Source organism: Sinocyclocheilus anshuiensis, unplaced genomic scaffold (assembly GCF_001515605.1).
Source record: "Sinocyclocheilus anshuiensis isolate Anshui unplaced genomic scaffold, SAMN03320099.WGS_v1.1 scaffold1574, whole genome shotgun sequence".
NCBI lineage: Eukaryota > Metazoa > Chordata > Actinopteri > Cypriniformes > Cyprinidae > Sinocyclocheilus > Sinocyclocheilus anshuiensis.
Genome location: NW_015547706.1, coordinates 211,352 through 223,793, shown reverse-complemented (window position 1 = coordinate 223,793; position 12,442 = coordinate 211,352). Strand labels below are relative to the sequence as shown.

Here is a 12,442-nt window from a genome sequence, read left to right as displayed (position 1 = left end):
TAACATTTCAGCAAAAGCAAAAAAATTATTTATTATAGGCTATAAGATATTTTTTTATCCAATTAACAAACCAAACTTAGCAATTTCCCATGAGAGGATCAGTCTTGCAGGTAGGCTATTTGTTGCAACCAGCTGAATGCATCATTCCAGAATGCATGTAGGCCTGCCAAGTTACACTGAAAAAACAAGTGTTCAACCGTTTCTATCTCTAATTTGCATATTTATATATTTGAGTCCCTTCTTCTTCTTCTTGAATACATGCTTACAAATTATTTTGCAGGGTATATTCATAATTTTAAAGTGCACTTCTTTACATTTAGGGTTGAAATGTAAGAAAATTGGTCCTAATTTCAGACACTATTTTCTTTTCATAATGACAAAATATATACAATCACTTTATGGGTCCTGGGGCCTGTTTCATAAAACAAGTTTACCAAATAAGACAGGTTTATTTCACTTATTGTTAGTTGATTTGGTTCAAAATAAGTCAGACTAACTGAAATAAGCCTGGTTTATTTAGGTAAACTTGTTTTATGGAACAGGCCCCTGGAAAACAATGTTGTAATAAACAGTTCCTCCCTTTTGTTTTTGAGATAATTTTTTATAAACAAAGTTAACCTTCTCTATCATAAGTTCATGTATTTAGAGAATTATCGTTGAATATTTTACTTCTTCCTTAATCATCTGCAATGGTATACTCATTAATTTTACCATGTACTCAGAGGAGCAACTTATATTGTATTTACCACAAATAGCTTCATAACTCAATATATTCTGTTCATTTTAACAGCTGCTGAGTTCAGATGTGCAGTATCATAACATGTTTGAAACAAATCCCACCTATAAGTATAAGTGGTTGCTTTCACTGCACATTGCATTCACATCATGCTAAAGGGCATATTTGGCAGAATCACTTGTACCTCAAACATTTATTAAGGTCTCTCACACTTGAATAATTATCAGTGCAATTCTAACCCGCATGTAAATGGGATCCTGGGTAATCTTATTTTATGTTTCACACTGTTCATACTTTACCCGGAGTTAACAGTTAATCCTGGTCATTCATAATCTGACATATCACACTGTACATTCCTTGGGTTACTTTATTATTTGCATATTTGACAGTGTCAACAGTGATGAAACACAAAACCACATGGTTTTTGACCATTGAAAATGGGTAGGATACAACAATTTGGACATTGAGATGCACCAAGATCTCGATATCTCTAGGATTAAACCATTCAGGGCCTTAAAAATGAAGATTCCAAAATAAAAGTTTACAGAATCTAAATTCATATTAGGATGACTTTAATACTTCTTGAGTTACAGGCATGCAAATTTTGGAAAAATAATATTTATGACACTCAAACAGGTATGTCCTATACAATTTTTTTTGATAGAGGGAAACAAGATACATTTAGTTTCAACATTACGTATTCTTCAGACATTCCACTTTAAATACAACAAGTATCAGCTGTATACAAAGTGATCAACATTTGGTTTTGAAACCACTGAAAATTGGTAATAGTCAACAATCTGTATATGAAGACTCACTGAGGTCCCCATATTGTTGGCACTGAACGATGTAGGGCCTTGAAAATGAAGATTTAAAAAGAAAAGTTATTAAACTGCAGTGAGATCATATTATTGTTTTGTTTTGTTTTAGATGTATGCACATTTTCCAAATAAATGGGTTAAAATTGCTGTGGCTAATCAATATATATTACTATTATATAATTTGAGTTTGAATAGACAGTGAGTATGACATCAAACATACAAGACAGCTGATCCACACCTCACAAACCTATATGGATAACATGGATACTAATTATTGAGTTTGAAAATGTTCTTTATTATAAGTTCAAAACAAAAACGGAAGCCTTTGTGTTTACATTACATGTATAAATCTCAAAAATCACATATGCCGATTGAACCCAATAGATCTCTATTCTCTACTTTGCCTACTTGTTTTCTCTACTTGTGTTTAAGACTGTGATAACATAACAGTGAAAAAGTGAAGAATCTAAACCGGAGTTTAAGAGTTAAGCTGGCTTACTTTCTATACATAAAGACTAAAGTCTGAGTCTAAGTCCTACTAATGGTTTGGGTGTAATTCTGAATAGAAGTGTGAAAGTATGCTGGAGTGTTTTTCTGCGGTTGGAATATTATGACGTAAGATTTTGGTATGAAATAAGTGAAGAGAATTCCATTTATACTGGATATCTGGGCCACTGCATTAAAAATGACGATGTATTTGCTTTTGGTAGTGAGGTATGCTGTGAAATATGCAATCCAGATCAGATAGTACAAAATGAGACTGAATGTTATTGACTTGGCCTCATTGTAATTTTTGGGCAAATCTCTTCCCATATAAGAAAACAGGAGACACAGGAAACCAAGAAACCAACTTATAAACACGACTATGGTTAAGGTTAATAGTGTTCCCCATTTCGCAGATGAGCATAATTTGGTCTTTAAAAGTCCACGAGTCAGCAATGGCTTTGACAGGATCGACAGTCATCCATATCACACAAGAAATTAAATGAATGAAAGAAGAACATGCAATGAAGAGCCACTGGCCATTGTGTTTTACCCAAAGGCTGTGCACTTTAGGGAACTGAGCAGCCATTTTAAAAACACAAACAATTTGAAAGGAATGGACAGTCAGACAGTAAATACAGACAGTGAAGAAAAATGCAAATATAGCATTTCTCAGGAGGCAAAATACAGATGTGGGTTTTCCAAAGAAAAAGAACACACTTATGCTAGACAGAATCAAACTGGTCAACATGAGGAAACACATGTTGCCACCAGCAGACTTTACCACTGGTGTATCGTAATTGTAAGCAAAAAGGCAAAATATGGCAAAAAAGAGAATAATTAGGCATGCAGTTGAAATCATGACAATGATGGATGGGATTTCTGTGAACTGAGGATAGACAACAGAACGTGTCTTACATGTCGTGCTGCCCTCATCAGACCATTCATTCTCTGCACATGGAAAACAGGTATAGGGATCCCCTGAAAAACAGTAAAATAATATGAATGTTTAGTACTAGAATTTTGCAGTAATTGTAACTGGATGTGGGAAAATATTTTGTCGTCAAATATCACACTTCAAATAGCACCATAACTTCAGTAAACTATTGTTGTATTATATAATAAACTGACAAAGCTTAAAGAGATCCTCAAAAATGTTCTTGTTCTTGTTTATTTTTATAGCACATTTAATGCAACCACTGTTGCCCAAAGTGCTTTCACAATCACAAATAAGAAATGCATAGATAACATAAACCACAAAACTAAAAAAGACAGAGAGCAACAAACAAAGTCATAGCTAAGGTAAACAATCAAAACACATCATCATAAAGATGCCCCAAAAGTCTTTAAAATATATACTTTTAACATGGCCTTAAATTTCAGTAGTGACTTTACTGAACTTACAGAAAGAGGGAAATCATTCCACAGTTTGGGTCCAACACAAGAAAAGGCTCTGTCACCCTTTTGTTAGTATTAAGTTCTTTCAATGCAAAGAAGATTTTGATTTTCAGATCTCAAAGATCTAGAAGGATTGTAAAATGGCAACAAACTCGAAAGATAGGAAGCACCTTGTTTTATGTAGCACCTGTCTCATTGGAAGATAGAGCTGAGTGTCATCCATGTAGCAGTAGAAGGATACATTATATTTTCGAAAAATGGATCCTAAAGGTAACGTATAAAGGGAAAAAATATTGGTGCAAGAATCGAACCCTGAGGTACCCCCCAAGAAAGAGGCGAACTGGATGAATTTTGCAGACAGAGAAGGATCTTCCCATGAGATATTATTTAAACCACTTAAGCACACTTCCCTTAAGACCAACCCAGTGTTCCAGGCAGTCAATCAGTATATCATGATCCACCATACTGAACACCGCACTAATGGGACGTGAGACAAACTAGAGAGTGACATCATGATTGACAGCTGAGATTGACAAGTTCAACTGAGGCACCAACTGACTTTTTTGGGATCTTCAGAAGAAGATTTTAGTTGTGTTTGTCTTATTTTAACAAGCCTCTTGTATGGCAATCAACAGACAAAAAATTGGAGCACTCAGGCTAATTAAAGTGGTTAGGGGCATGTGCTTGTGATAGACTCTGCAGAAGTGTGGGCGGGATCTATGAATGGATGGGCAGTGTTGCCAAGTCCGTGGTTTTCCGGCGGAATTGGGCTACTTTAACACTGTTGCTGCGGTTGGTTTTTCATGTCTGCGGGTTGAAGCGACCCCAATAATGTGATATTTAGCCCCTGAAATGCGAATTTTACCAGGGGAACATCGCCAAAAAACGTGACCCCCCTCGAAACGCCATAGGGCTAGTTTTGAGTAGTAATTAGGCGGGTTTTTTGTGTGAAAACCTGGCAACCCTAGGGACAGAGCTCCAATTCGCTCACTGCTGCACAGACTTGGGTCTCAAATCAGTGCAAGATGTCAGCGCCCTATTATGACACTATTCACTTCCTTTTCTTCATTGGAGTGAAGCATCGTCCATCTTTTTTTACCGTCTATGTCACCAACACGTCTCAGTGCTATGATAAGACTTAAACCCTGTTTGAAAGACCTCAGCAACAGAGTTAGAAGTCAAGTGAGCCTGGAGTTGTTTAAAAGCTACTTTTCCTAAAACCTTAGATAAAAAAGGCAAATTTGAGACAGGCCTAAAATTGTCTGGTTCATTAATTAAAAGATTAGGCCGCTTTAACAATGGGGTGATAATAGCATGTTTAAAATCTGCTGGAAAAATGCCCCGATTAAGGCATTTGCTTATTAAATTTAAAATGGTGGTACCAACGCTATCAAAAATCTGTTTAATCAAATGTGGTGGCATAACATCACCCTTAATGGATGAAGGTGATTTAAGCTGAGCAACCACGTCAGCCAAAGTTGGAAGAGTTATAGACTGAAAGTCTCTCCACTCAGTAATACTACAGGTTGGGAGTACAAATACAAACGCTGGTATCTGCGGAAGAGTGGAGTGTAGAGCAGCAATCTTCCCATTAAAAAGTGAAGAAAATCTTTGCAAATTAAAATACAGGGATCTTGGTACAGTCTTTGAGCAGGATTTGTAACTGAGTTTATAGTAGCGAATATAATTTTGGTCTTATTTGCATTGTGTGAGATTACATCAGTATAAAATTTATGTCTTGCATCTTTCAAGTCCTTCTGAAATGCAAGCTGGGATTCTATAAAGATGCCATATTGAACTTTTTGTCATATTGAATTTGTATTTTTTTCCCATCTCCTTTCAGCTTGTCGAGTATGTTTTCTGAAAGTATGGACAGATTAATTTAACCATGGCAGAGAATTTAGCTTACAGTTCTTAGCTTTAAGAGGAGCAATAGTGTCCAGAAGTTTCAGAACAGGTGGAAACAAATTGCTTCGAATGTTCATCAACATTTAAAGACATAGCTTCAGACAGACTAGATTCACAATGACTTCTATAAAGGTCTGCAAACTCAACACATGTTGTTGAGGTTATTTTTCTGACCCACTTTTGATTTGACAGTGGCATTCTCAGTTTCTTACAAATGCAAACAATAAAAACACCAGCTTGTGACCAGAAAAAAATACTTAATCATTCACAATGTCATGAATGTCCAAGTTATATGATAAAACCAGATCTAACATATGGCCTAACTTATGAGTTGGCCCTTCAACCCATTGTCTCAGATCAAAAGAGTCAATCATGTTCAAAAACTCTTTAGAAACTGCATCGTGGCCACAACATAAATGTACATTGGAGTCCCCCAGAATTAAAAAAGCGGTTGCCTTTCGAGGATGATATACAAGTGCAACCAGCACAGGATTAATCAAAGGAATCTGTAACATCTGTAGCTCAATGTCATCATTTACTCAGCCTCATGTCATTCCAAGCCTGTATGACTTTCTTTCTTCTGAGGAACACAGAAGACGATATTTTGAAGAATGCTGGTATTTGGTTACCAAACAGTTTCCACTGACTTTAATTGCATGGATAAAACATACAAATGAAAAATCAATATGAACCAAAACTATTTGGTTATTAACATACTTCAAAATATCTTCTTTTGTGTTCTGCAGAAATGTATGTGGATTTGGAATCACATGAGGGAAAGTAAAGGATGACAAAATTTCCATTTTTGGGTGGACTATCTCTTTAAATACCAAGCTGTCATTGTCTGCTGCCTAAGGTACTTACGAGAAAAATCCACATAGGTGTTAGGTGGGCATTTTTCACATGAAAACAGCAACTATGAAAACCTTCAGGTTTCCTTGAATATCCCTCCTCACACTCAGCAGAGCAGTTTGAGAAAGGAACCTGAGAAAGGAATGAGAAAATGTGTCATTAAAGTTAACATTCATCTCAACTGATTTTAAACATTTCTCCAAACTAAGATCGGTGTTCTCAAACAATTAACACAACCTGAAACCTGAACGCAATACAAATTTAAACACACACAAATTTGTTAGCTCTCGCTTTCAAAACCGTTAAAAGTTTTGGCAGGCAAATTTTTCCAGAAACATTTTTGATATACTGGTTGAAATCCTGATTATCCTGATAGCAATCAATAATTAAAATTGTCTTACAAGCAAAATCGAAGACTTGGCAAAATACACAGAGAGTTGTATTTATGATTTGAGTTGTATTTATGATTTTTGTGTTAGGAAAGGCATGATGTCTGAAAGGGGTGTTTGCAAAGGTTGTTTGAAAATAGGCCTATGCTTTATTTTTGTAGTTCCACGATGTGACACTAGAGTGGCGCATTCAAGTCACGTCAGAAAGCGTTGATCGCATATGAAAACCAGCATGAAGTCGTAATTATGAGTAGGAAACTCTGAATATTCTTTTTACAATAAAACTATAAGTTGCATCTACATATTACTATAGTTCTGTACAATTATGATAGAAAATACAATGTTTCAGTTTACAGCACTTTCATAAGTTGAATAAAAACAGAAAAAGCAAAAACATACTGATGCATATATATTATTTATTATTTTGTAGATATAAATCTTTTTTTTTTTTTTTTATGAAAAGGTAAATCGGCATCTTGCTCTGACCAACTAAGACCACAAGAACTTAACGAGTCCTCTGCACAATAATGACTTGTGTTGCAGCCTGGATTTAAATCACACCATGCTGGTTTTGTCTGGCCAGAGGAGAACTGGCCCCCTGACTGAGCCTGGTTTCTACCAAGGTTCATTTTCTCCATTTTTGTCACCAATGGGGTTTTGGTTCCTTGCCACTGTCGCATTTGGCTTGCTTAGTTGGAGACACAATTTCTGGCAATATTTGCAGCTTGATTGCACAGACACTATTTGAAGAGAACTGAACTGAGCTGGATGAATGATGAAATCACTGAATCAACGATGAACCAACTTTAACTGAAAATTGACTTTTTTCTTTTGTCCTTTTGCGTTATCGGCACACATTTTTCCGGTTTAACACTGTAAAGCTGCTTTGACACAATCTGTATTGTATAAAGCACTATATAAATAAAGGTGACTTGACTTGACTTGACCAAATTGATGACCTAATGTTGTAATTACGACTTGCCAACTCTTAAACACAAACTTCCCCAGGAGGACTTGAACACACCAGTGGCACAGACACTGCCTACCCTAGTTTTACCAGACAATTAAAATAAAGCCTTATAATCTTTATTCATATGTAAAATTGTAAATTGATTTCTACTGCATGGATTAGTAAATCAAACTTAAGTAAATAAAAGTGCGCACCAGAGGGCTTCCCAAAGTGCAGCCTCTGCAAAAAGCAATTCATTATAAAGAGGCAAACAAACACAGGAAGTGATAATAGAAAGTTTCAGGCAGATTAATACAAGCTAGAACAGAAAGCAAAGGTCTCTTAATTAGGATGCAGTCAAATGTTGACGGAAGAGATGAGTGTTTTCAAGTGTTGCTTGAATATTGTCAGGGATTCAGCATCCCAGATGGGGGTGGGAAGATTATTCCACCAGCAAGGAAAATGTTCTGGAAAGTTATTTTGTGCCTCTCTGTGAACGTACCATGAGGCGTTGCTCACTTACTGACCTTAGACTTCTGGAGGGGCTATAGACACGTAAGAATGAGAGGAAGTAGGAGGGTGTAGAACCCGTTGCTGTTTGAATGCAAGCATCAATTACTTAAACTTGATGCAAATGTTGATGCGTTAGTTTGAGTTCCTGTGTGCATGGAGTTGAGAACTGAATGCTGATGTTTTTAGTTTTGTCTGTAAAGAATTTAGCAAAATCATCAGCTGTTAAAGAGGTGGTGGAGGGGCACAGAGAAGAAAATTCAATGTTCTGAGATGTATTGCTTGTCTGAAGCACTGTTAATCTTGCTGTGGAAATATGAAGATTTGGCAGAATTGACTTCAACAGAGAAAGAGGAAAACAAAGACTGACAAATACGGAGGTCTGCTAGATCTTTTGATCCATTTTCTCTCTGCTGCCCTGAGTTTGATCTGATAACATCAGATAACAAGGGGTGAGAAGGGGTGGCATGTGCTGGCTTGGAGGAGAGAGGACAGATATTGTCTAGTCAAGAAGTTAGCATGGAGCATCCATATATGGACATATATGGACAATTGTCTGGTCATAGCCAGTTCGAGAGAGAAAGTGATGTAATACACTGTTTGTGTGCTTGTCAGGCAGGTGCACAGATAGACCCCAAGTGGTGCTCAAGCACCTGCCCTTTTGGCCTCTGGCTAGATAAGGGCCCTTTTGGCAAGACATTGTTTTGTGTTCATGTATGTATTTTTTATTATAGATTTTCTATTTAAATTTAAGGTCTAATTGTAATTCTAATTCTCTGAGACCGCACGAGCCCATCCCCACCTCAGAAATCATGCCCTGTGGAGCAGGATTCACGTCTCCTGGTCAAGTAACTTTTTTCCTCCGGACCTGCCTTCACTGGTGACTGCAAGGTAAAGATCGTGTTTGCACTGAACCTCACAAATGCTTCTCACTGTGATGTCGGAAATGTCACGAAAATTAATTTTAATGCCCCGAAATTAAAGATAAAAATGTCCCTGTGTGAGTTCTTACATAATTCAATAGTTAAATAAACAATAAGTTAATTATATTAATTGACCATTCTAGACAGAACATCATCAATTTGGAATGTTTTAGCTCTATTTTGCCAATGAAAATAGTTCCGAACAAATCAGTTGCTTCTCCCACCAGAATGGTGCTTCGTTCTTGAATGATTCAGCATTTTTGAACGAATCCAGTGAGTCATTGAATCAGTAATCCATTCGTTAAATCAGTGGTCGCTTACTTTGTTCATGAATGAATCAGCCCGTTTGAATGAATCGGATGGATGAATGATTCTGTGATTAACTTATTAAGATTTGCTGAGACCTGGTGGTTTTAGTTTTATGTATCATTTCATTTTCACCAATATTTAATATTTCTATATTTAAAATGTTATATTTAGAATATTAATCTCTTAATATAATTTATGTAATTGCAGCATGGATTGTGATAAATGTTAAGATAGATTTTGTTGACACTAATGTAATTTATTTGAGCCCTATAGTGTGTTAATTATAGTGTAAGTAATTAAAAGATGTTCAAAAGCATGTAACTTTATTTTTTTATAAATAATTATGAGAGGGGTGCCCTTTTTTCCACTTGAGCACCTGCCCCCCAAAATGTCTTTGCATGACTCTGGTGCTTGTTCACATTGCTCGGCTTCAGAGTTAGAAAGTTAGATTTGAGTCCTGAATTCTGAATTCTATTACAATGTGCACACATCTTTCGAGAGAGTGGATCCTCTCCTTTATGAATAGTCTCTCACAATACAGGGAAGGAGTGAGGGTACAGTATCACACATATCTCAGGCTACAGGGTCTTATGGCTTTGGCTGCCATGTCCTGCCTCTGGGCATTCTGAGAATGAGGTGATTCATGAATCGGATTTTGTCTCTTCAACCCACACTCTTCCTCTCTGCAACTCATGCACAGCAGCGGAATGTGGAGATTTACGCTCATGGGATCATGTTGAGGAAAGTTGTTACCAATGTTCCCTCTAAGCTGCATGCGTGTGTGTTACGTCGCAACCGTGCAGAAGAAATAATATGCCACGCACATGCAAAAATTAGTTGGGAAAGCCATTTGATTGAATTCTAGCAAATGTGAAATAATTGCAATGCTTGGGCAAACAGCTATAGAGTTAGTGTCGCTATAGAGTTACAACCGGTGAACGCGGTCTACACGTTTCATAGAAAGAGAAAGATGTGCATCACATAAGTAGAAATCAAATACTTTTAATGTTTGCGGATGAAATAGCTCAACACGAGAGCCAACGCAAACGCAATGACTTGAAATAAAATGTCATCATATTTTAAAGAAGAGTGGCTTGATTAAGTGGTGGAAATAGCGGATGATGGGCACAGAACGGTAACAAAACTCTTCCCCCAAATCTACCTAAATGTGTCTATGTTCGCGCGAATCATTCGTGATCCAGCTTCACCTACAGAAGAAGTGAGTATAAGGTTATTTGATCAATCTTTGCAAATCGCCTTTCCTAATAATGTGCTAGTTAGCAAGTTCTGCAACGAATGCGGCTAAAGTTTACAGTCTCAGAGAACGGTTCGTCACCCCACGGAAGAAAGGGGCGGGGTGAGCAAAGCTCCTTAGCATTTAAAGGGGCATGCACCGAAACGGGTCGCTGTGAACAGAGCTGTTTTTGACAAGGTAAAAGGGGTGTTGTTTTACACTACCATTGAGAAATTTTAACCAACATATGTTATAGACTATTCACTAAGACCCTAAAGAATCATATCAACTTGCGGAAAAAGGGCATGCGATGACCCCTTTAAGGGCCTGAGTATATTGTGTAACCATGAAGCTGTCCGTATCTTCAATAGGTTATCTTGAACACAAGATGATGAAAGAGAACAGGTTACTGTTTGCAAGCCCCAGTTCTCTGAAACATTGAGTGGATAAATCCACTCAAATCGAGAGCCAACGCACACGCAATGACGTGAAATAAAACGTCCTTGTGTTTTAAAGAAGAGTGGCTTGATTAAGTGGTGGAAATAGCGGATGATGGGCACAGAACGGTAACAAAACTCTTCCCCCAAATCTACCTAAATGTGTCTATGTTCGCGCGAATCATTCGTGATCCAGCTTCACCTACAGAAGAAGTGAGTATAAGGTTATTTGATCAATCTTTGCAAATCGCCTTTCCTAATAATGTGCTAGTTAGCAAGTTCTGCAACGAATGCGGCTAAAGTTTACAGTCTCAGAGAACGGTTCGTCACCCCACGGAAGAAAGGGGCGGGGTGAGCAAAGCTCCTTAGCATTTAAAGGGGCATGCACCGAAACGGGTCGCTGTGAACAGAGCTGTTTTTGACAAGGTAAAAGGGGTGTTGTTTTACACTACCATTGAGAAATTTTAACCAACATATGTTATAGACTATTCACTAAGACCCTAAAGAATCATATCAACTTGCGGAAAAAGGGCATGCGATGACCCCTTTAAGGGCCTGAGTATATTGTGTAACCATGAAGCTGTCCGTATCTTCAATAGGTTATCTTGAACACAAGATGATGAAAGAGAACAGGTTACTGTTTGCAAGCCCCAGTTCTCTGAAACATTGAGTGGATAAATCCACCAAGCTTGTCCCGACCATGATGGCCATAAAATGCAGTTTCAGATTTTTAAAATTATGTTTCTCAATGTTTGATGATAAGTGTTGGGGGGTAATGCATTACGTAATCAGATTACTTTTTAAGTACCGAGTAAAGTAACGCATTACTTTTTAATTTAGAAGGAAATATCTGAGTTCCTTTTTGAATTAAGTAACGCCTGTGACTTTGTTTCCCATGTCTTGACTGACAGCTCTCATGTTGCCATGTTAAGAGAAATCAGGAGTAAGTGCAGAGGCGTTGAGTGTGCTGATTCGGTATTCATCAAAATGAATAAAAACAGTCAAATGCAAACTCAGAATATTATACAAACCTGCAATAATTAAATATGTTAAGACAAATATCATTTTTGTACTTAATCCCATTTTATTAACCAATGTCTTTGCTACTGACCTTCGATGATCTAATTCAACCATACTAAGCAAAAATGACACATTTGTGTTTCATTTTTGTTATTGCTGAATAGTGTTGAACTTCTCCTGTATCATATTTCTTCATGCAATTTGTTTGAGCTGTGCCCTCTATTGTACAGACATGAATTTACATTTCCTTCAGCCTAAGGCGTATTAATTTCACTTTTGTTGTGAAAAGGGATTTTACATTTGTAAAAGAAGAACTTTTTATATTAAAAACAAACAAGCAAGCCCTGGCCAGAGTTAAAAAGTAACTCAAAAGTAACGTAACACATTACTTTCCATAAAAAGTAACTAAGTAACGTAATTAGTTACTTTTTTAGGGAGTATATTGTAATGCATTACTTTTAAAAGTAACTTTC

At 36.9% G+C, this 12,442-nt stretch overlaps 1 pseudogene; it reads right to left on the bottom strand.

Annotated features, from left to right (window-relative positions):
• Positions 1-2,085: 2,085 nt before the first annotated feature.
• Positions 2,086-12,442, bottom strand: part of LOC107703989 (taste receptor type 1 member 1-like) — a 15,296-nt pseudogene continuing 4,939 nt past the window's right edge.